This window comes from Equus caballus, chromosome 1 (genome assembly GCF_041296265.1).
Source record: "Equus caballus isolate H_3958 breed thoroughbred chromosome 1, TB-T2T, whole genome shotgun sequence".
Lineage (NCBI taxonomy): Eukaryota > Metazoa > Chordata > Mammalia > Perissodactyla > Equidae > Equus > Equus caballus.
Window position 1 is genome coordinate 93221379 of NC_091684.1, and position 23496 is coordinate 93244874.

The following is a 23496-nucleotide window of genomic DNA, read 5'->3' on the forward strand; positions in this document are numbered from 1 at the left end:
CATCTCAGAGCTCAGACCAATGCCTGTGTGTCCCAGATCCCCTCCCTGGGGCGCTGGCAGACACCCTGCACATAGGGCAATCTGTGTGGGAGCCACAGAACTTTCTAAGAAGGGGATCCTGGCCAGCTAACATCTTGCGGTCTGGTTGGAGAAACAAGACTTCAATGCTTCAGAAATCGTATTTATGAAGCTGTAAAATACTGTGGCTGGAGAGAATCTTAACGTCTTCAGATTGCTCAAGATAACGATTGTAATCACCAGGTCATACTTAATTAATTACTGGATGCCTCATCCTGACCACTGGTGGCTGAGAATGGGTGCCCAGCCTGTGGGTGAGTTTCCTTGAAACCTCGGTAATAGGGGAAACCATTGTTGAGATGCTTTTGAGAAAAATAGGGCTGAGGCCTAAGCTCATGAGTGAACCCATGAGGCCCTTATACACATATATATATTTTTTTCCTTAAATACAATGAAACAAAGGCAGCATACTAAATAAAGACAAGATCGCTGGCCTCTTGCGCATCATAAATTTGTAATAGCAGGAAGTTTATAATTAATTTCCATTTACCATCCCTCCACTCCAGAAACTTTTGAAATCTCTTCCTCACAGTTTCAGCAAGATGCTTATAAGTTCACTTGGCTTGCGTTCAGAGAACACGTGTAAGGGGATAATATTTTTGAGATATTATCATATCCCGTGGCCCTTCATGCACTGGGCTCCCCACCTGTGTTGGACAGAGTTCTTACCGGCAGACAACAAAATCCATACTAGTCAGTTTCATCAGACGGGGAATTAAAAAATCCTATTAGTTTGCTTACAGGATCTCCCAGGAAACCAGGGAACGAACTCAACTGCCACACAGCCGGGAAAATTGCCCGGGCACACACAGGACGGTTCTCGCAAAATACCACCGCTGCCACCACCCACTGCTTGCCACCTATGACACCAGGCACTCAAAATCCCATTTCAGCAGTTGAGAAGAGCCAGCTGCTCTGCAATCAACCTTTCTGGAAGATACTATGTCCTGTTGTGTGGCCAGAGCTTTCAGTTGTTTGCTTCATTTCCCAAGTCTTGAGTGGGCGTGGCGGCTTGGCGGACGCTGGGTCGTACGTGGAGCTCTAGCTGGAAATGTGGTGTCTAGCCCTAGGTGTCTACGGAACGGGAAGTCCAGGGGGAAGGGAGCTGGCAGAGCGGCCAACTTACAGGATCCCCATTGCAGCAATAAGTTTCAATGCTTGAGGCAGGAGGCAGATAGTAGTTAGAACACCACGCCATCGCTCAGCTCTAACTTTTCAAATTAAATGCTTTTCTGAGCCTCTAACGGGACACTAGTCTTCAAGGCCAGGATTTCTACAGAGAGAAAGCTTCGTATAAATTCTGGAAGCTCCCATTGACGTGTTAGCAGCCAGGTCCAGCCAACAGGAAATGAACATGAAATCAAGGTGACAGTAACATATGGGGTAGAGAAACTCATGATGTAAGCTAGTCCTAGACCCTGCTACACAGGATGAGGAAGAAAGCTTGCCTCTCCCAATCCAGTGGGCTACAGAAGGAGAAGGGAGAAAAAGGATAGGACAAATCCATCAAAGGCAGGGTCTTCATCTTCCCTCTCTTGGGCCTGCAACTTGGCAGGGGTATCGGAGCTTCAAAACATTTCCCAACCTCCAAAATATTGGGAGTTCCCAGCTCACTTTCCTGCAGTGATCCTAGGAGGCTACGGGACTTGGGAGAAGATAGGTGTCAATTCATCACCATAGTTAACCTGCGGAGGGAGCAATCGTGTGCCACTGGCAGAAGAGGTAGCTGGGTGGGTGCGCCAGAGGCAGGACACCCTGCCAAAGGGTGCCACGCAGCCCTTCAGGGACCAAACTCTTTCCTCTAGTGGCTCTGGTGCCCACTCAGCTCTGAGTTCTCTGCTGTATCCTCTCTACCTGCAAGGAAAAAGAGGAAGGAAAGCCCCTGGAGGATGGCACAAGAGATTTCAAGGGTCTGGCCGGCCAGTGCTATGCACCACTTCCACCTGCATCTGGACCAGAACTTAATCACATGACTCCCCTAATTGCTGGGGAGGCTGGACCATGTCGTTTGGCTGTGTATCTTGGAGGAGAAGAATGCATAGCAGGGTCTCTGTCCCATGCTAGGGAGGCAGAAGTGTTGTGTGCCTTGGTGAGAAGACATAAGTTCTGAAGGTCCAGCAGGCAGCACAAGGTTGGAGGGGCTCTAAAAGATGTCATATGCAGGGCCTGCATGGCCAAGTGAAAACGGTGGAATCTGGAGCTCAGCACTGAGTGCCATAGGATGCCCCAGGGCCAAGTGGGGTGCGTGGCTGCCGTGTGGACCACAGGCCCAGGTACAGACCTGACCAGCCAGGCTGCAGCAGAGGTCAGTGAGGATTCAGCTGGGGTCCGACATCCCCTCTCCCCTGCTGCTGTGAGGTCACGTGAGCCCATCACAGGTCCAGATTCCATGTTGGTGTGAGGGCACGGTCTGCCATCTCTCACCTCTCTTTTTGCACCCCCTGTTGGGTCTGCTTCCTTTAGGATTGGAGCAAGGAGGATGGCTGAGGAAAATGGCAAAGCCTTTTAACCTAAGCGACAGGCAGTGTCTTTTCTGTTGGGCGTTGCTCTTGCTTCTCTGGTGGGTGTTGAATTGCTGTTGATGGATTTGGCATGATTGGTGTCCACACTCTGGTGAGTGTGAGCTCTTCGGGGACCTCTCTGCAGGACCTTTTCTGAGGTGGGACACCAGCCCTGGCACAACCTCCTTCACCTCTCTCCCCCAGTTCCCGCAACTTTGGTTTCCTCCACGGATCCCAACAGCCTCTTGCTGCTGGCATCCCATCTTGGGGTGGGCCAAGCTCTTGGGTGGAGCATCAGCAAGACAGCTCAAGCCTAGCCATCTTTTGGGGCATTGCTTGACCCACAGAAACTTATGCACTCTTGCTACTCAGACGACAGGGCTGCGGTCTGCTTGGCTGTCACCCTCTTCTTGGCCATCATATCTTCTTTCCATGCCATTTTCTCTAGGTAGGGTAGGTGTAGGGAAGATGAACAACCCCAAGCAGGATCCAACCGGAGGATGAAGGGCCAATATCTTTTTGTGGTCCCCCCTCACTTACTTGGCTTGTGGGGTGGAGGATGGAACCTTTCCCCAGGATGGGTTGGGGGTGGGGAGATTCTTCCTGAGGCCAAGGGCACATGTCTTCCTCCTCTCTAGTCCTGATCTTCTGCTTATATGGACTTTAATGGGGTTAAGGTAGGTTAGAATGAGGGTTAGTGTATTAGTCAGGGTTCTCCAGAGAAACAGAAGCAACAGAATGTGTGCGTGCATATATACATCAATATATATACACACTCATTTATTACAAGAGATTGGCTCATATGATTATGGAGGTTGGGAAGTCCAAAGTCTGCAAGGGAGAGCCTCCAGGCTAGACACCCAGGGAAGAGCTGAGGCTGCAGTTCAAGGCTGAAGGTTGTTTGTTGGAAGATGTCCCTCTTGCGGGTAGGAAGTCAGTCTTCTGTTCTATTCTGGCCTTCCACTGATTGGAGGAGGCCCACCCACATTATGGAGGGCAATCTTCTTTACTCACAGTCTGCTGATTTAAACATCCATCTTGCTGAGAAACATCCTCACAGGAGCATCCAGAATAGTGTTTGACCAAATATCTGGGCACTGTCCCGCAGCCAAGTTGACACACAAAATTAATCATCACAGTTTGGATAATGGAGTGATTTTTCTCACTTAATAACCTCTGAAGGAGCAGTCTGCTCCCAATTGCTGGCCGCTCCCTTGCAAGTCCTTGGTGATTCTTCAGAATGTTGGACCCTTAACACCTCTCATCCTTAGCTTTTGTCCACAGATACAAATTTGGGGGCAACGGAACAAGTTACAGTAAAAATGAAACACCCTCCCTGTATAATTTCCAGAGATGACAATTACAGATGACTTACAGACTTTTAAACTTGTAAATAACACATATTCCCTCTCTCTCTCCCTCTCGATTGCATCTATATGAGCATCAATCTCTATCTACTTTTCATTTAAACAGCTTTATTGGACATATTTCACATACAATAGCAATTGACCTATTTAAAGTGTATTTTCATGGATACGTGTAGCCGTCACCACAGTCAGTTTTAGAACGTTTTCTTCATCCAACAGAACCCCATACTCTTTAGCTCTCACTCCACTATCCCCCATCTCTATTCTCCACTCTAAGCAACCACTAATCTACCTTCTATCTTGATAAATTCCCCCATTCTGGACTTTATATGAATGGGATCATGTAATATGTGGTCTTTTGTGACTGGCTTCTTTCAGTCAACATAATGGTTCCGAGGTTCCTCCATGTTGTAACATATGGAAGTATTTCATTCATTTTTATGGCATATGGGTACATCATATTTACTATTCATTCATCGCTTCATGGATATTTAGGTTGTTTCTACTTCTTGGCTATTATGAGTAATGCTGCTATGAACATTCATGTACACGATTTTGTGTGGACAGACGTTTTCAGTTCTCTTGGGTGTGTAACAAGGAGGGGAGTTGTTGAGCCATGCGGCAACTCTATGTTTAACATTTGAGAAACAGCTTTGTCTGCATGGTGATGTGGCTGCATCATTTTACATTCCCACCAGCAGTGCATGAGGGTTCCAATTTCTCCACATCCTCAACAATTGCTATCATCCAACCTTTTGTTTCTGGCCATCCTGGTGGAAATGAAGTGGTCTCTCATTGTGGTTTTGATTTGCATTTCCACGATGACTAATGATGTCAAGCACAGTTTCATGTTTGTTGCTGCTAAAATCTGGGTTAGACTATTTGGCTGCAGCCAAATTCTCCTTAGCTTTGCTAGAAAAGTCCAGAGTACAGGTAACGCCTGGGGTTGAAGGGCAGGCTTAACTGTCAGATCAAACATTTCTCTCATTGTCCTTCCCATAGAGATAATTTTTCTAGAACCTCAACTCACCTGGCTGGGTAGAGCTGGAACCCCCTGAATTTGCAGTGGGCCTGTAGTCCAGCTCTCTGCTCTGGTCCTCTCCTCCACCTGCTTTAGACGTTTTCTTCTCCTGCACCGCAGCCTGGCCTCCCCAGACGTCCTTCTGTTATACCTCAGGACAGCCAGAGCCTGTTGGCTAATGCCAGAGGGCTGATCGAGTTCAGGGATCCGGTTCTGTTGCATTGGACCACGCAGGTTATTCCGGTAAGGGCTGAGCATGCCTGTGAACAGATTGCACGTGATAATGTGTTTTCCTTTGCTTATATGTTCCTTCTTGCCGCCTCCTGAGAAGCATGGGGGTGCTAATTGGAAGGTCTTTTGTGTGCTGTGTGTAAACAGTGATTGTGCTCTGTGTAATGGCTTCCATAGGCTTGAATACGATAATGATTTGGGTGTGTAGTTTACAGGCAGAAACCAGAAAATGGTAAATTGCTCTCCTTAATGAGAAAGGAGTGGCAAGTTGAGTGGTGCCGGGGACCATCTAGGAGCAGGAGGGAGTCATAGAGGAGATTTAGAGCAGAAGTTGGTACCCTTTCTCCTAAGGGCCAGACAGTAAATATTTTAGGTTTTGTGGCTCCTCTGGTCTGTCCTGGCTACTCAGTTCTGCCATTGTAGCGCAACAGTCCCAGATGAGATGCACTGGTTGTATTCCAATAAAGCAGATGGCTGTAGGTCACTGACCGCTGGGAGGATGGAAGGGATAGGATGGAGAGAGACAGAGACAGAGACAGAGGCGCAGGAGCTGCACCCGGGGCAGCCAACATACGGACTTCTAGCAAAGTGGTGCCCAGCCCAGCTCTTGGGGCCCAGGAAACTCTGACCGTACGTTCATCTGACTGTGACCGGATCAGCACTGTGATCCAGATGGCAGAAGTTGCCCTCCGTGTCTGGAAGGCCCTGTTGTTGGCAGACAAGCTTGACTTGTGAAGCCTGCCTCATCTGCCCATCTCAGAACTCCAGTGGAGACACCCGTTCAGATGAAAGCTTTGCTTCCCCATCAACACTAACTTTGTCGCACGTTGGTACACGGTTGCCTAGTAAGATTGGAGAGATGAGAAATGGAAGAAGAGGCAAGACTGAGGCAGGTGGGCCCTGGAGCAGGAGATCTTGGTTATCAGGGGAGGGAGGGCCACCCTGGTTGGTAGTGTGGCCCAAGCATACATCATCTACTTGACGAACATGGGCTGCTTACGGGACCTTATGGGTGTCAGACCCTGGTGCTCTTTCCTATCATACTTTCAGGTTGATTTATTTAGAAATCTGTTGCTAGAGAAATAGATCTATATTTTTTTTCCTGTAGAAATAGAAGACGTGTCACCTTTTTTCTATGGATAGCTTTATTTGGCTACCATGATGTCCTACTTTTACTAGTCATGGGACTGTTGACGTGGTTGTTAAGAAAACAGTACAAAGAGCACATCAGCCATTTTTAAAGCTAGTTATTTTGATCATGAAGACATAGCCAGGACCTTTGGTCTGTTTTGTCGTTTTTGGCAAATTATCTCAAGAGAAAGTGCTTTCATAATATTTTATGTTCTAGATAAATATAACTATTTTGTTTTCTAAACAAATGATTGCCTCACCAGGATATGGAGCTCTTCTCGGAGAGAATGTGAGAGGTGGCAGGCGTAATGGCTGTCGAGTTACTAAGACATAGTTACACATTCTCCCTCCATTTAAAGTGAGTTTTTCAGGAAAAACATTTGAAGCATACATGATATGAAAGCTAATATCTTTATTACTCAAAGGGTTCATGCAGTTTTTGAAGAACGTTAAGATCCCAACAGAGGCATCGAGACAGAATAACTCACAAAAGAGGAAGCAAGAAGATGTGAGTAACACAACGCCAGCACCAGTGAAGAAATTAATGCTAACTCTCAATCTCATATGGTGTAAATTGGTGCTACTTTTTGGAAAGGAATTTGGGAAAATGCTTCAAGATTCATAAACGTGATCATGTCTGTGATCCAGAAATCCCATTTCTGGAAATCTTTCCTAAGAAAAGATTCCAAATAGGGAAAAAGCACTATTTAGTTGAGTGCACTGTATTAGCAAGCTACAAGCTCAGCAATAGAGGAATGACCTAGTAAATTATCTGGCTAATGAATTAACACATAGCCATCAAAGAGCCAATGATGAAGACTTCAGTAACATGAAAACCAAAATGGGCAGGATTTAAACTGTGTGTACAACAAACTATATGCATCGCTCCAAGGACTAGAAAGGAATACACAAAAATAGTATTTTCAATAATTTTAAATTTCAAACATCCATGGAGGCAGAGAAGGTAATAAACTCTCATAAAGGCACCACCTAGATTTCACAATTACCAACTTTTTGCAATATTTGCTTCATATATACTTAAAAATCTCTAACAGACGATAAGTTTTTGAAAGCAGCATAACCAAACGCCATCATCACAACCAGCAAAGTAAATAATTTCTTTCATGGATGTGTCTTTTGAAAAATTTTGATGTAATTTTACACTTAGAGAAAAGTTGCAAGAATAATACAAGGAATTTCTGTATACCCTTGAGCTAGTGTCTTCAGATGTTAACGTTATGCCTCATTTGCTCTCTTCATCCTCCCTGCTATATACACACACATTATTTTTTTCTAAATCATTCTTTTGAGTCTGTCTAGGTTGCTGTGACAAAAAGACCATAGACTGAGTGGCTTAAACAATAATTATTTGTCACAGTTCTGGAAGCGGGGAAGTCCAAGATCAAGGCGCTGACACACTCAGCGTCTGGTGAGAGCCTGCTTCCTGGTTTATAGATGGTCGTGATCTTGCTGTGTCCTCATGGCAGAAGGGGAGAGGGAGCTTGCTGGGGTCTCTTTTGTAAGGACACTAATCCAATTCATGAGTACTCCACCCTCATAACCTAATCACTTCCCAAAGACCCCACTTCCAAACACGATCACATTGGGGGTTAGGTTCCAACATATGACTTTGGGGCACAAACATTCAGTCTATAGCATCCTTTGAGAATAAGGTGCAGACATGATGCCCCTTTATCCCTAAGTACAACAGTCTGTATTTCTAAAAACAAAGACATTCTCTTGCATAACTGTAGTCTAATGGTTACAACCAGAAAATTGACTTACAATCCTCTGCAATGATTGCCAATGATGACTTTTCTAATTTCAAAGTTCCTTCTACATTTATTAGTTGGCTTTCTACTAAGGAAGAGCTTTTTCTTCCTATTGATTCATTGATTGACATCAGCATAAACTCGCAGATTCTTAATTTATTCAATGGGTTATTTTCCATTATGCCATTAGTTTTTTTGATGTTCTAATTGTCCCAGATTTGGCCACTGAGAGCCCTTCATGCTGAATCCTGTGTCCTTTTGACATGTCCCTATAATATTTTGAGCCTTTCTAACTTTCTAACACAACAAGATGTCCCACTTTTATCTTGTACGCTCCACACTCCAGCCCTGGAATTAGCCATTAACCAAGGAAAATTGGCTCCTTTTATTAGAGATGGTGTTTAGACACCAAGATCTGGGTGCTAGGTGTGCTCATTGTTTTTGGGGTATCATTGCTTCCGGGGTCTCCCTGTGGGCCATGCTAGGAAATATATGTATGTACACACTCCCACATCTGCACATACACCCACATGCATGCATGTCTTTATATCTACCTAGCTATTATACACATGTACACATGCAAGTATGCATAAATTTACATAAGTTTATACCCATGCCTCTAATTCCAATCCAACACCACAGATTTCATTTATCTTCACTTTCCATATTTGCAATTCCTCTCTCTGATTATAATAATAATAGATTTAGCTCCTGTTAGCTACAATATATCTGTTTATTTGTTCAATCAAGTAATTTGAAGTTTGGACATTTTCTGTCTTTTAATTAAGTGGAGAAGTACCGGTTTTATGTAGTTTTATTTTCCCTCCCTCCCTCCCTCTCTCCTTTTCTTCCTTCCTTCCTTTTGGAGGTTACGCTGGGAGATTTCAATGTAGTCATTATTATCATCTTGGCCATTGACAATAATTTCTTAACATTTTCTAATATGCTGTCTGTGTTCAATTTTCCCTGATTTTCTGTAAAGCATCTTTTTACTGTTGACTTGTTCTAATCAGGACCCAAACAAATTTCATAATTTTTGTTTGGCGATAAGTCTCTTAAGGCTATTTCAATCATCCATAATTTATTATGGAAAGCACCCCTTGTTCATGCCATTTATTTGTGGAAGAACTGATCAGCTGTCCTGTGAATCTTCCACATTCTGGATTTGGCAGATTTTATCCTAAAGGTGTCATTTAACCTGTTTCTCAAACCCCCAGATTCCCTTGGATTAGCAGTTAGACCTAGATACTTGCTCATGTTCAGGTTCAGTTTTGTTTTGTTTTGGAAGGAACCGTTGCTAGATGGTGCTGTGTTTTTCCTATTGCGTCACGCCATAAGGAGCATGGTGTCTGGTGGAACCACTGTGAGTGATGACTGATCAGTCCTCGCTGACAAGTGATGTCAGCTTCTACACTTACGAAGTTCTCCAACAATCTTTCACCCAATGGACTCGCTGCCATTGATGAGTTATTGCCTAGATTCATGGTCTTGAAATGACAAAACGGTGACTTCTAAGTCTAATATGAATGGCACTTAATCTCCTCCCACACTTTATGTAATGTTATACTATACTTGTAATTAAAAATATAAATATCTAAGAATGAAAGTTTATATCAATATCAGTAGTAAGCCGAGGCCAAATGGCATTATCCACTTGAAAGATTTTTAATCTAGTTTCTCAGATCGTCTCTCCACTATTCCTCTTGAGCACGCACTGGAGTCTCCAAGGGCTGAGGGGTTTATTTTGGGAACGTATGTGGCCAGTTAAATCCCTTCACAGAAAAGAAGGAATTAAAATGCATGTACCCTATCACTCAGCAGTTTCTCTTTGGTATCAGCTCCAGTGAAATAATGATCTTCTCACGGTAACGGCTTCCAAAGCCTTGAAGACAGGAGTGATTTGGTGGGTCAGGTTAGAGGCAGGGACCAGGAGAGATGCACAAGGGTGTTCACTGATCGATGTTTGCAATGAAAGAGAACTGCAACAACCTGAAGGTCGTGTGACGGGGGAAGGACAAGTTAAACGTAACCACGCAAACATAAGAACACCATACAGCAGCCGAAAGGTGCAGATTTAAGCTCCCGGAATCAACGTGGGCAAATCTCAAAAAGCTAAAGTTGAGTGAAAAAACCCAAGGTACAGAAAAATCCATTTGCATGCCGAGTATGAAAATAGAAACGTGCCAAACAATATTATTTATTTTTTATGGATATATATGTAACAGTCTATGTAAAACTATAACACTGAGTTGAAGGCAACGGGAAACTCACGATAGAGGCAGCCACTGGGTTGAGGTGAGGGTAAAGAGTTTTCATTTTAGCTGATGTGTTCTAACACTGGCTAAAAAAAAGAGTTAATATAGTACTTGTGCAACTATCTAAAAAGTATTTAAGCACAGAAAAAGATGGAGAGGAAAAGACCTGTGCCGCAGTCTCTGGAGGGATGGTGGAGCGTGAAGGCTCTGTCTGGACCGGCAGCTCTCGCTGCGGGGGACACGGTGGGCACCAACCCTGGGAAGGTGGCGTCTCCGCGGGGGGCGGGGGGGGGGGCGCTCACAGGCACCTGCAGTCTGAGGCCATCTCGAGGCCACAGCCGGCTCCTCATACAAACCTGTCTGCCATTCTCCCTGGGGCAAAACCCCAGACGCTCTGGCCTCTTTCTTTCCTCCTCCCTCCCTCCCCACAGGCAGTTGCTCCCGGGTATAAAGATTCTCCATAGTCACTTATGGGGGGGGCGTGGGGGGGGGGGTTCAGCCTAACATCTTGGTCGTCTCTCTTGAATCAGAGCCTAGGCCCTCTTTCCCTCCTCATCCCTGTCCTTCCTTTTCTCGCACAGCCCCTGCTCCTCCCTCCGCCCCCCAACTCCATTCTCCTGAAAAAAACTTCTTGCCAGAGCCAAATAGTCCACACAGTGTTTCTCAAACCTAGGGCACACTGCCGGTCTCTTGGTCTTTGTTTGTGGCAATCCCTGGCCTGGAATGCCCTCCCCACCCTCTTGGCTCTCATCAGCTCCTCTGTGAGCCCCCTCTGGCTCTCAGTAATCTATCTCCTCTCTGAGTTCCTGCACCATGTATTACCCACGGCCTATGCATTTCTTCCATGCCCACTATAAAATAATAATAAAGTGATAGCTGCTGCTTACTGAGTCCCTTGATGTCAGGTGCACACGGAGTTATTAACCAAAGCCATTAGTTTGATGGAGGGCCAGAGAGATGAGAAGCCAGGAAAGGGTTGGCAGGGTCCCAGCCATTGGGTCATGGCTGGAGACGGGCTTCCTTGCCTGGAGAATTCTTTGGGCCCAAGAGAGCCAAACAGAAGAGGGTCTATTTGAGACCGTTTGGGGAGCCAAGGTGGGGAGCAGGAGAAGAGGTCATTTGCAGATGTTGGGGAGGAGATGTGCCCAGTGGCTGTAAAAATGGTCCTTTGAAAACCAGGATAGCAAAAAGGAGAAGGGAGCAGATGCCAGCCTCATGCCTGACTCTCTCCCTCTGGCCCCACTTCCCTGCTTGTGGGCGGCAGGCTCTGAAAAGCAACGAGCCCTGGAACCTGGCTGCTTTGCTCTGGCCCCCTCCTGCATCCAGCTTGGGTTCTGCCTGGCCCTGTAGCTTCCTAGCCTGTTGCTCCAAGCTTGTGTGGGTGAAGCCCCCATCAGCCCAGGTTCCACTGTTCTCCTTCTAAACAGTCTACAGAGACATCCTCTGTTTCCACCATCACGAGGGGATCTTGAGTCCTTTTCTCAAAATCTTCACTATGTTAGTTGTCTCCGGGCCCCAGATACTCAGCAGCTTGGTAGGGCAGGCGGGAGCTCAGGCCCTGGGCTAGAGGCCTGAACAAGCTCTTTTCTTTCGGGCTCTGCCTATCTGTCCAGGTGGCCCTCAAGGCTGGGCTCTGAGTTCTAATCACCAAACATCCTCACAGAATAAAGCAAGAACAGAATTCCCAGATAAAGCCAGAGGACATGCTCCCGGCTAGACCAGAGAGCCAAAGACGGACACCCAAGGAGGCTGCAGGAGCATCTCTAGGAGAGCAGAGGGCCACCTGGAGATCAGGCTCCTGGCCTCAGTGTGGATGTGGCTGTTTACAAGTGCCCAGCCTCCTGCCAGCAGCCGGTGGCATCAGCCACGCACCAGGAGCCTTGGGAGAGGCAGTGCAGTGGAGGGAGCATTCAGAATGCCGTCACCTTCTGGAATGGATGAGGTGGAGTTTGCACACGGGTGGTTTTATTTTTACTCCACGTTTCTGGAGAAAGCTTAATGGCTTCGAGTGCTCCTCTCTGTTCATGAAATTTAAAAGGGGGAAAAGGAACACGCGTAATTATAATCCCACAGCAGGGCAATTGGCGTGCCTCCGACTATTAGGTCCCATTAAAGATGTAATATTGTGATGTCTCAGGAGAAATTCCTACTTATTTATGCTCAGTATTAGGGCAAATATTAGTTAGCATCAGACCAGGAGGCAGTAACGTCTGATCTGATGTCACCAGCAGAGCTTGCCCTTATAAACAAAATAAGTGGCAATTACTTTTGAGCTGAACCAATAATTTTTTCAAGTGATTCCATTTCGTGTTGATCAGCAATGTCCAGCGAAGGTGCCTGCTTTTTAACCACACTTTCTTTAAATGTACAAAGGAAGGCCGGGGGGCTGGATTCTCCTCCTCCTTCTTGCTAGGTTTTCCTGTGGGACAGTAATTAGGAAATACAAGCCAATATAGGAAATGAGTATGGTTGCTTTTATGGGGATTTTAAACCACATGGCTTTGCTCCTGTGCCTGAGGAGCTGCTCCCTCAGGAGCCCAGCAGACCACTCCGTGCTACCTGGAAAATGGCTCCTCGGCCTCCTGGAGAGGTCCTTCCTGAGAGAGAAGAGGGGAGGCCCGCAGGGCGACTAGGGACGGGTCCCAGAGCTCAGCCCCCCTGCAGAGGACCTGGCTGGCTCTCCAGGTGGCAGTTTGCGGGCAAATGCCTTCCCTTCCTTTCCGCAGTGCGGTCTTCCCTGGCAGCTAGTGTCTTCACACACTCCTGCTTTACCTCAGACTTTAACAGCTGGGCTTCTAGAACATTCTCCCAAGGCAGAAGCTCCTTAGCCCAGGCTTGTTTGCCAAGAACTTTCTCAGATTGCTAAAGCTGCCCACACCCAGGACTCTCCCTGTGCCTTGTTGATATGCTCTTGTAGTCTGAGCACCCCAAGATGCCCACGTGAGAGCGTGTGGGGCTCCAGGAGGACTGCACCCTGTCCCTCGACCAGAGCTCTAGTCGTTCTGGACAGACAGCGCCATGTCCTTCTGGGAGGGGCAGCTGCTCTGACTCTGTGGTCCCACCCATGGGCTTTTTCTCTCCAACGGAGGCATGGCCCCAACCTCTGTGCTGGCAGGCACTTGGGGGCCACATGAAGAGCTGAGCATCCGAGTGCAAGCCGGGCTTTGCAGCATCTCCCGTGGGACCCTGGTTCCACGTCCTCGCCTCTGCCCAGCACAGGCCAGGGCTGGCCCAGGCCGTGAGAATGTCTATGAGAACTTCAGATTAATTTCCCCTCCCAGGTCCCATCCTCTCTCTGTGTTCTCCGTTCCATCGCACAAACACTGGGCATTCTCCATGGATCAGGCCTGGCAAGGCCCGGCGGCAGGTTCAGAGAAGAACGAGGCCCAAGTTCTGCCCACACAGAACCTGCAATTCTAGTTGAAAAAGCTGGTACAAGGGAATTCCCTGAGACCGCCAGGCTGAGTAAGGTGAGCACCGCATTGTAGGTAGAAGGCGGTCTGAGGAAGGCACCCAACGTGGGAGAAATCACATTGTCTCGGGAAGATCAGGAAAAGCTCCAGGAAGGAGGCAGAATCTGAGGCCTCGAAGGGTAGATCCAATCTCGCCATGGGGAGCTGGCTTCCAGGGCTGACATTCCAACCAGAGGGAGCTGTGGGCGGCAAGGGGAGAAGGTGGGAAGCGAGGGGTGCTTGGACAATGCTGGGTTTCGGCTAAATTAGTTAAGTTTCTTTCATTCAAGTAATAGAAGCTCGGTGGAGGCTGGTGACACAGATTAGCATGCCAGCTATCATGGGCCAAGTGTCGGGGTACAGCAATACAGATGTTGGGGTGAGGCGGACGCCAGACCCTCCGGGGCACTGCTGCGAGTGCCTCTGAGCTGTCAGGGGAACAGCCATGAGCACATTAGCATGTCCAGTCTCTCCCCTGCCAAAACCCACTATGGCTCCCTACTGCAAACAGGAAAAGCCCAAATGCCTTTGCTTAGCATGCCCCGAAAGTCCCTCCCTGAGCTACCTTCTTGCCTTCCACCTGCTGTTTCCCTTTAGAGATTATTTCCTCTGACTATTGCAGACGTTCTTGTGGGTGACCAAGCTCACTGCAATCCCCTTGCTCTAGGAACACAGGGCTGACACCCTGGGGCCGCCCTGCCTCCCTCACCTGACCAAGTGCACCTGATCACGTTCTTCCTAGGAAGTCAGAGAAGGGCAGAGCTGGCGCTGGTCCACAGCTGGGCTCTGGAGGGGGGGCCAGTGAGGTCCTGCCGGGGTCGCGGATGTGGTTACTGCCGAGTTTCCTGTCTTCTGAGTCGTGGCTGTTCATGTCTTTCTCAGATTCCGAGAGATATCAGTATGTGTATTTCCCCTGCTCTATGACTTGAAAATAAGTACTTAATTGCTAATCTCTTCACTCTAGACACTGCAAGGTTTCTTCTAGGAATAAGAGTCTGGGACGTTCTCACGTAGGAAAAGGATTGGGATTGGCCTGGAGGCCGGGTCTCAGGAGCTGGCCCACTGCTGCCCTGAGCCAGTCGCTGAGCCCCTGCTTAGCTACAGTAGAGGGGGCTCTGTGTATCTCCCCGACCCACAGAGCATCACGAGCTCTATTGTTAATCTAACCCATCCACAGGAGCAGGTCACACTGGGCCTGCTGGCTGCCACGTCCAACTTTCTTCTGCAGCCCAGGGGTGACAGGCAGAGAGCCACTAAGAGGGCAATGTCCAGTACTAACAGAGAACCAGCATGGCCTTGCGAGGTTAAGGAATATGCCCAGAAAAAAACCTTGTAAGACGTTCTGTATACGGTCACGCGTGTTTGGAAACATTTTGCGTGCCAGGTTGGGTTGGAAGAAATAGAATGTAACGAAACAGCAGAAATCCGTGGATTTCCGAAAACACGCAGTCAGCAGGAAGAACGTGTCTGGGTCAGCAACACAGCAGGAGATGCAGGGCTGATAAAGAGGGAGGGCCTCCACAGAGCCGATGCTCTCCCAACCCGGAGAGAGGTGGGCCTGGACGGGGTGGGTGAGAAGCTGTGTAGGAGAGGGAGACGGACTCTCCTGGGGTAGAAGGGGGCTCAGGCGGGCCCTGAGGTGACCCTGAGCCCCCCAGCTGGAGCTGGCCCTGAGTGGGGTACTGGCTGCATCTTGGCCACTGCGTGTGTCAGTCAACAAACACCATGAGCACACACTGCATTCGCTGCATAGAAGGAGCACTGGGCGGGAGCTGGCGGCACTGCTTTCCTTGGGGCTCCTGCAACCACAAGGCCATCTGCTGTCTTGCCTCCCCTCCCAGTGCTGATCCTTTCCCAAGGAGCCACCCAGGGTCCCATCCCGTCCCCCTCTTTACCCTTTGCTTTGACACGTTCGAGAGTCACAGCATCAACTTGACAGCTATTTTAAGAGCCAAGTGGTGTTATCAGAAAGCAACCATAACAAAGTGGGCTGCCTGGAATTCTTCCCCGCTGTCTGTCTGGGAGCTGACCTAGGGGGCATTCCAGCGAGCTGCCTCCCTGGGACGTCGTCGGTTGCAGCCCCTAGGCAGGAAGGATGACAAATAAGCAGGCAACGGCTTTTAGGTTTGAAGCTCAAAGCTCTTTGAGTAGAAGAATAGAAGTATTATGTTTTCAAGGTAATATTTCGTTGGTCACTTAGTCTTAAGAGGAAGGGCCTTCTTTTAGAAATCACCTAATGGCAATGGGGCTCAGAGAGGGAGACTGGCCCGCCTGGAGCCACTCAGCAGGCAGTGAGGATTCTGATCCGAGTCCCGGGTCCTGTGGCTCCAGTCCACTGCTCACCTAGCAGTTCACGTGTCTGGTGTTATTCCTTCTGTCCAAGAGGGAAGCGACACTGCTTTAGGAGCGGACATTTTGTCAGATGTGGCTGGAAGATCTGGAGAGGAGAGCTGGCCACCAGCCTCATTTTACAAACCAGGAAGCAGTTTCCAGGAGGGGCATACAGCATGTCAGGGAGTCATGGTATTGAGGCTGTGAGCAGAGGACATTCTTCTTGTGACAAATAGCACCCTGGGGGTGGGGCAGGTACCAAGGCTGGGGAGATGATGAAAGCCTGCCTGTCTGCACCGGGCTGGGCTGTCCTGAGTTGTCCCCTCTCATCTCCTCCACCTCTCCAAGTCTGCACTCCCCTGGGCCTCTGCTTGACCTTGACCATGCTGGGCTGACCCTCATGCTCCGCCCTCACTGTCCCCTCTGAGGCTCACACTCAGCCCCCCGGGCGTGGGTATCCTGTGAGAGAGCAGACAGACGTGCTGTCGAAAGGGCATGGAGCGCTGGATCCAAAAGAGATTTTGTATCATGATGCGGGCGTCATCAAAGGAAGTCACCTGCACCAAGTGACAGGAGGCTCCGCGCCAGCTCCACGAAGGCAGGCAGAGGTGAGAACAGATGACCGTCTACCTCGGGGGAGGGCTGAGAACGATGACCTAACGCTTCACCCCAGACAAGATGCTTCGGAAGACTCCCAGAGTCTAGAAGCCATGGGATGGGAAACCCTGATCCACCGGGGTTCCAGTCCTGCCTTCCCGCCTGGGTCTCCCTGTAGCCGCTCTCACGAGGGTGGGTGAGCCCGTGCGAGATGCACCCCATCATTGGGCTAGCTGCACCCCCTGTCATACTGGCCAGAGTCTGTCCCGGGCACCAGTCCCTCTGCCTGCCTGACACCCTCTCTTACTCCCAGGGAGCAAAGCTCGCTGCTTTTCAGGTCTCAGAGCTGTGTGTTAGGGGGCAGGACAGTGGCATGACTCTGAGTGTGTGTGATAGTGTCACACGGACCTGGGTTCAAATCCTGGCCTGACTGCGTACCGCTGTTTGACTCGGGCAGTCAATAAAAGCCCTAATCCGTGCTTCCCCTGAGTGCGCATGGTGATAATTACAGTCCATACCACATGGCGCTGTCACGGGGACTAAGTGGGATGATGAATGTGCAGCTCGTGGCACTGTGCCCGCTACAGAATACAGAGCTCCGTGGCTGCAGCGACTTCCGCTATCGGCTGCAGACGCTCATGGGCAGTCGTGCAGAGGAGGGCAAAGAAGCTTTGGAGTCCAGAAGATCTGAGGACATGTCCCAGCTCTGCCAACACGCAGTAGCTGTGTGTCCCTGGGCAAGCCACCTTCCCCCTCAGCCTCAGTTTCCCAACATATAGGTCAGCTGATGTAGTTGACCTATAAATACCTTGTCTACTTCAGGCATCCTGCTACTTAGGAGAAATTTTGAGGATTGATGTGAATACATAGTTTAAAACAATTTTTGTGAAACAATGCCGATGTTAATATTAGGTAAGGTTTGGCTGATTAAAATCAAATGCTAAATTAACCACATTTGCCACATGTATTTGGAAATATTCATTCAAGCTCATCCATGAAGCTTTTAAAATTCGAATTCATTATGAGTATGTTGAGATTTATTTATTTGTCTATTTTTGGTTCCTAAGTATGGAATAAAATAGGCACTTCAGGTTTGACTGTCATGGAAAAAGAAGGATCATAAAGATGATCTGGCACAGAGTTGTGGGAATCATTTCCCAACATACACAAATCATCATGTTGTGTGCCTTAAACTTAGATAATGTCGTATGTCAATTATATCTCAATAAAGCGGGGGAAAAATTGAGCTTGAACTTTATGCTGAGTGGACACTGTTAAAGGGTTTTATGTGGGAAGTAACATGAGATGTTTTGTGTTTTTGATGTGTTTATGCATCACTGTGGTTGCTGGGTAGAGAGGAGCAGGAGCCAGGAGACCAATTTAGGGTGTTGAAAGAGTCCCAGCAAGAGGTGGGGGTGACTTGGACCAGGTTGGTCGCAAGAGAGGAGAGCAGCGATGGCTCTGGGATTTGCTGTGGTGTGTCACGGTGTGTCAAAGGGAGGGAATCAACACATGCACAGCAGACAACAAGCTTGAGCAGGAGAGCTAACTGGGAGAGCAGGAAAGCAAGGATGGTGTGGTACACAGGAGAGAGGCACGTGTGGTGTGGAGGAGGTGTGGCCCACGGTGGTGGTGTTGCGAGATCAATAAGAACAGGAGGGAGACACGATCTTGGGATTCGACTCTGGACCGGTCTTTGGTAACCTTGACAAGAGTAATTTCAATAAAGCAATGAAGATGGATGCTCCCTCCTTGGCGTGAATCAAAGAGTCCAGGGCAGATGAGACAGAGTAGAGAGCCAGTGTAGAAGACCTTGATGAGAGGGTTTGCTAACAAGCGGAGTGGAGAAATAGGGCAGTAGCTGGAGAGTAAGAGGAAAGTCAGGGGAATTTGGGTTGGTTTTAAGGTGAGATACTAAAGCATCTGTGAGCTGTTGGATGGTCCACTAGAGAGGCAGAGGCTGATGCTCTAGGAGAGAAAAAGGATGGCAGAAGAAAGAAAACCTTCAGGGGGTGGGAGGGGATGAGACTGAGAACATAAGAGGAGGGACTGACTGTCCACCTGAGCCAGGACTCTTCTTCACTTGTGAGGAACCCATCATGAGATGCTCACCATCTTTTTCTTCTGCTCTGTAACTGTGAGACATGGGGCTGCCCTGAGCCCCAGTGGGGCTTGTCAAGTTGATGCCATAGGTCGTTGCTCTAGCTTGGACTGTAGGTTGGAAGTCTAGCTCTGAGTGTAAGCTAGAAAACCTTTGCAGGGAGATGTAATCCAGCCTCCTGCTCTCCCGGTTCCCTCCCCAAGACTATTCAAACACCCTCCGAACTGAGATGAAGAAGAGAGTTTGGAGTGGAAGGAAGCAGAGCATGCTGGGGATGCTCCACACTCTGCATCCCCCTGAGAAAGTTTGGGACCCGGGAGTAGCCATACTTGCTGCAGTGTAGCCCAGGAGCGAGCTGGTGAAATCACTTGTGATGTTCTGGGGCAACAGAGGAGAAGTGTGGGTATAACATATCTAGGTATGAGAGGGTCAAGCATAGTCCCCTTTTCCCAATATATCCCCCAGTTTCTCAAGGCTCGGTATAGCATCTCAACTTTTCAGTGGGTTCCTGGTGGAACGTGGGCGTTAAGCAGAGACCTAGACAGACTATGGTGGATCCATACAGAGTCCAGCAGCTGAGATGAGGGGATGCACCTGGGTCAATGTAGCTGGGACAATCTCTACTGTGTAGCAGCCTGCCATCTCCAGGGAGCTGCAAGGGCGTTGGGTCCATGCCCCCAGACCAGACGAGCCATGAGTGAGGGGAGCGCCATCCGCTGGCTGTGCCACGGACCCAGTGGGATGAGTCCTGTTGAAAGTAGCAGGCCACCTCGGACCTAATAGAGATCGACACCAAGAAGAGGGGAGCTTCCTCCTTTTTCTCCTTTGCCTTGTAAGTCACCAAGTTCAGCATCAACTTGTGAAGCAATGGGAAACTGTGAAAAAGGGGGGAAATCCTGGAGAGGGAAAGATCCTGATTTGAATGAATTTTAACCCTCAATGGATAAGAAATTACACATGTTCTGTGTTTATAGGAAAATACGATAGGTTAACTGACTGTAAAAGATAGAACAGGGGTAGGGAGTCAAAAATTAAGTTGAATTGTAGAAAGTAAAGTTTCATTTTTGCACATCTGTGCTGGATGTCTTTCTCTTGCCCCTACTCCCAGCTACCCTGCCCCCGCCCGTCTCCATCCAGCTTTCCACCCAGGGAGGCCACTCTGTAGGGACCGTATCAATGGCTTTCAGTTGCGCTTGGCCACTGGGGACCCTGGAAGGAGACTGAGGGGTCAGAGGGAAGAGAGTGAGGATGGGTGTTTATCGTTCTAGAACCTCCCTGTGCTTTGTGTCTGGCTGAAGGTCACAGCTCCTCTCTCAAGGTGACCTCTCCACATGACTCTCTCCTGGATTCTTGTAGCCACTCCCTTGTCTCCTCCCTTTAAGCCTGGGGTTGGTAACAGCCTTGAAATACTGGATGCTATACTCTATATGAGCCAACTGGGTCATATTTTTTATCCATCATTCAATCTTTCTTGTTGTTTACTGACTTTATTATCTGCTTTTGTCAGTTGCTCAGGGAGATGTATTAAAATCTCCCACTATGATTGTGGATTTGCCTATTTACATTTTAATTCTGTCCATTCTTCTCGTATATACTTAGAAGCTACGTTGTTAGACATAAAGTTTCAGGATTATCATATCTGCCTGGTGAAACTTTTCTTATTATAAAGTGTTCCTCTTTATTTCTAATAATACTTCTTGCCTCAAAATCTGATATTAATATAGCCAGTTCAGCTTTCTCTTGGTTAGTGTTTGCATGACACATCATTTTCCATTCTTTTACTTTTAACTGTTCTCTACCATATGAAGTGTGTATTTTATATGTAGTATAGTCTTTTTCTCCAGTCTGATGTTCTATGTCTTTTAATTGAAATATTTCTTATATTTATACTTACGGCATTCCCAAATGTATTTAGGTTTATAACTATCTTTTTTCCACTCGTTTCTTCTTGTTCTGCCTGTTCCATGTTCGTTTTTCCTCTCCTCGCTCACCTTCTTTTGAATTAAGTATTTTGTCATTATTCCGTTCTTTCTCTTTCATTAGAAAGTTTATTGCATAAAATGTTACTGATTTTGCTTGTTACCCTAGAGATTGCAACATGCACCGCTGACTTCTTAACGTCTGCTATGGATGAACACCTTCACCACTTCCCATACGATGTAAGGATATTATTCTTTAATTCCATATACTCTTCCCACCTTATGTGTCTGCATTTCAGTTCTATACCTCTTTAAATCCCACAAGGCATTATTATTATTGCTTTATGCAGTCAAGAGTCATTTATACTTATTCACGTATTTTCTCTTTCTGTTGCTCATCATTCTTTTTTGCACCTCTCTGCTTCTATCTGGATTCATTTTCCTCTGTCAAAAGAAAACCTTTCAGTATTTCCTTTAGTGGTCAGTCTCCTGGTGATAAATTCTCTGTCTTTGTTTGCCTGAAAACATCTTTACTTTGCTTCTATTTTTGAAGGATATTTTTGCTAGATATAGAATTCTAGGTTGGCAGCTGATTTTCCTTCAGAACTGGGAAGATATAATTCCGTTTTCCTCTGGCTTCCATCATTTCTCTGGAGAAGTCAATGTTTGGTCTTATTGTTGTACCCCTGAAGGTAACGTGTCTTTTTCTCCCCCTTCTGGTTTCTTTAAATATTTTCTATTTGTCTTTGATTTATTAGGTTTACTTTGATGTGTGTAGGTGTGGGTTTCTTGGTATTTATCTTGTTTGAATTAACTCCCCTTTTGAGTCCATCCTTATTGTTCCACTTTAGAGATTGGGAAATTGAGCCAAGACAAAGATGAAGGATGGCTGATGGTAACCTAGACCTCTGGATCCTTCAGATCAGTATTTACCAACCCCTACCTGGCAGCATCCGTCCCTTCTCCACGCCCCTTGATGAACCTCAACCTCACATGCCTCCACTATCTTCTCTGCTACTCCAAGGGTTTTTAGTAGAGAACGTAAACAGTTTATCAGATTGGCAATAATTTGGGCTGAGAAATATTCTTCTAGAACATCACTGTGCCCAGGCTGGCGCAATGGTACCAGCCATGTATTGATAGCCTTTCTAGAGAGAGTCTAGAATAGCAATTAAGATCCAGCTTCTAGATCAGACCGCCTGGTTTACAACCCAGCTCAGCCACTCTTTCCCCCACTAGCTGTGTGACCTTAGGAAAGTGACCTTTCTATCCCTCAGTTTCTCTTCTGTAAGAGAGAAGGCACTAATAGTGCCAGCTCACAAAGGTGCTACTTCAGAGTGGGTTTTTTTTTGCCCTTGAAGAAGCAAATTAGTTAATACCAAGAATGTACCAGAACAGTGTCTGGAACAAATGCTCTCACAGTTGTTACTTATTGTGTTTATTACGTGCAAGAATTTGTCCCTGCCATCAGGGTACACACTGCCATCGAGGCTGGTGAACACTTAGAGTGGCAGACAATGCCACAATCCAGGGACCCCAAAGTGACAAAGGGTCAAATGGGAATCTCCCTAGGGTCTCTGTGCCCTGAGTCCAGCAGAGCGGTCTGCACCCTCCAGACCACATCTGTGTGTAGCATGTGTGGAAAGCCAGGCCCGTAGGTCAGCTTGTCAGGCATGTTGGTGACACACTTCCAACAAGAGAGACTTCTGTTTTGTGCAAACAAGATCATGGGACCAGAAGTGTGAGCCACTCACCGTCTCAGCACTAATGGAGCCACAACAGCCATTTGGCTTCATTTCTGCATTCACCACATACTACGACTCTCATTTTCCCCTCGGCCAATTAATGGAGGAGACATCTAGAGCTATTTCAGGGAACGTCAAGAGCCACTCGAAGTGGCCAAATTGTTAGCAGCTGTGTTTGGAAAGACGACATAGAACTAATGCTTCATTCCAGGGCAGCCGCCCTTCCTGAGCCCTTAGGAAACAGATGCTATCCTCAGGCTAACCCTGGGACAGACTTTGTTGGTAATAGTTTTCCTTGGGAGCATCACAGTGTTGTGAAAGGCACAGGTTTTGGAGACAGACATGCCCAGATTTGGATTCCGGTTCCCCCTTGGGTTAGCTGGGACGCATCCCCCAGTCCTCCCCTGCCCACCCCCAACGTCTTCAGTTTGTGCCACCCAGGATGTTAGAAGGACCTCGGCTGGGCCGTGTGGGGAAGAGGGGCTCATTGCCCCCCAGGCTCTGAGCAGGGTGGCTCAGCCCCCAATCCCACCTGCCCAGAAAGCTTTACGCAGTTCCAGATGCCAGCTTCCCAGGGCCTTGCATTTTCTTGACCACTTTGCCTGGAGTCACTGACCTCCTTGGTGTGGGCATCTCTCCGTGCATAACACGGACGCGGGGTGAGACTCATGCTTGCACTGAGCTCCAGACAACCCACTGGCACAAACTCTGTGGAGACGGGTCAGGGAGGACCCACACAGAACACCATAGTGCAAACAGCGGACATCACTGATGGATTCCTCTTGGTCAGAATTTCCTTCTAGTCACTTCCCATCTCTCGGCCTGTCTCCCCATGGCCCCCACTGGCTCCTCACTCCTTTTGTGCTTCTATACCTTTCTCCTCCCTTTTGGCATAGATAACACAGGAACTCCAAACCCTCCTCCCTAGATTCATATCCAAGCCATTTTGGGGGCTCAACAGGCAAAATGGCCTTTCATTAAACAGCATTCACCTC

The 23496-nt window shown here is 47.8% G+C and overlaps 1 protein-coding gene across 4 annotated transcripts in view; it reads left to right on the forward strand.

Annotated features, from left to right (window-relative positions):
- Positions 1-4871: 4871 nt before the first annotated feature.
- TMEM273 (transmembrane protein 273) overlaps positions 4872-23496 on the forward strand; it is a 75189-nt gene continuing 56564 nt past the window's right edge. For 2 of the 4 annotated variants that reach the window (XM_070264897.1, XM_070264908.1), the window contains exon 1: positions 4915-5210. The gene's annotated coding sequence lies outside the window, so the exon portion shown is untranslated. Of the gene's footprint in view, positions 5211-23496 lie in introns of all 4 variants that reach the window. The other 2 variants (XM_070264890.1, XM_070264895.1) reach the window with 2 other exon arrangements.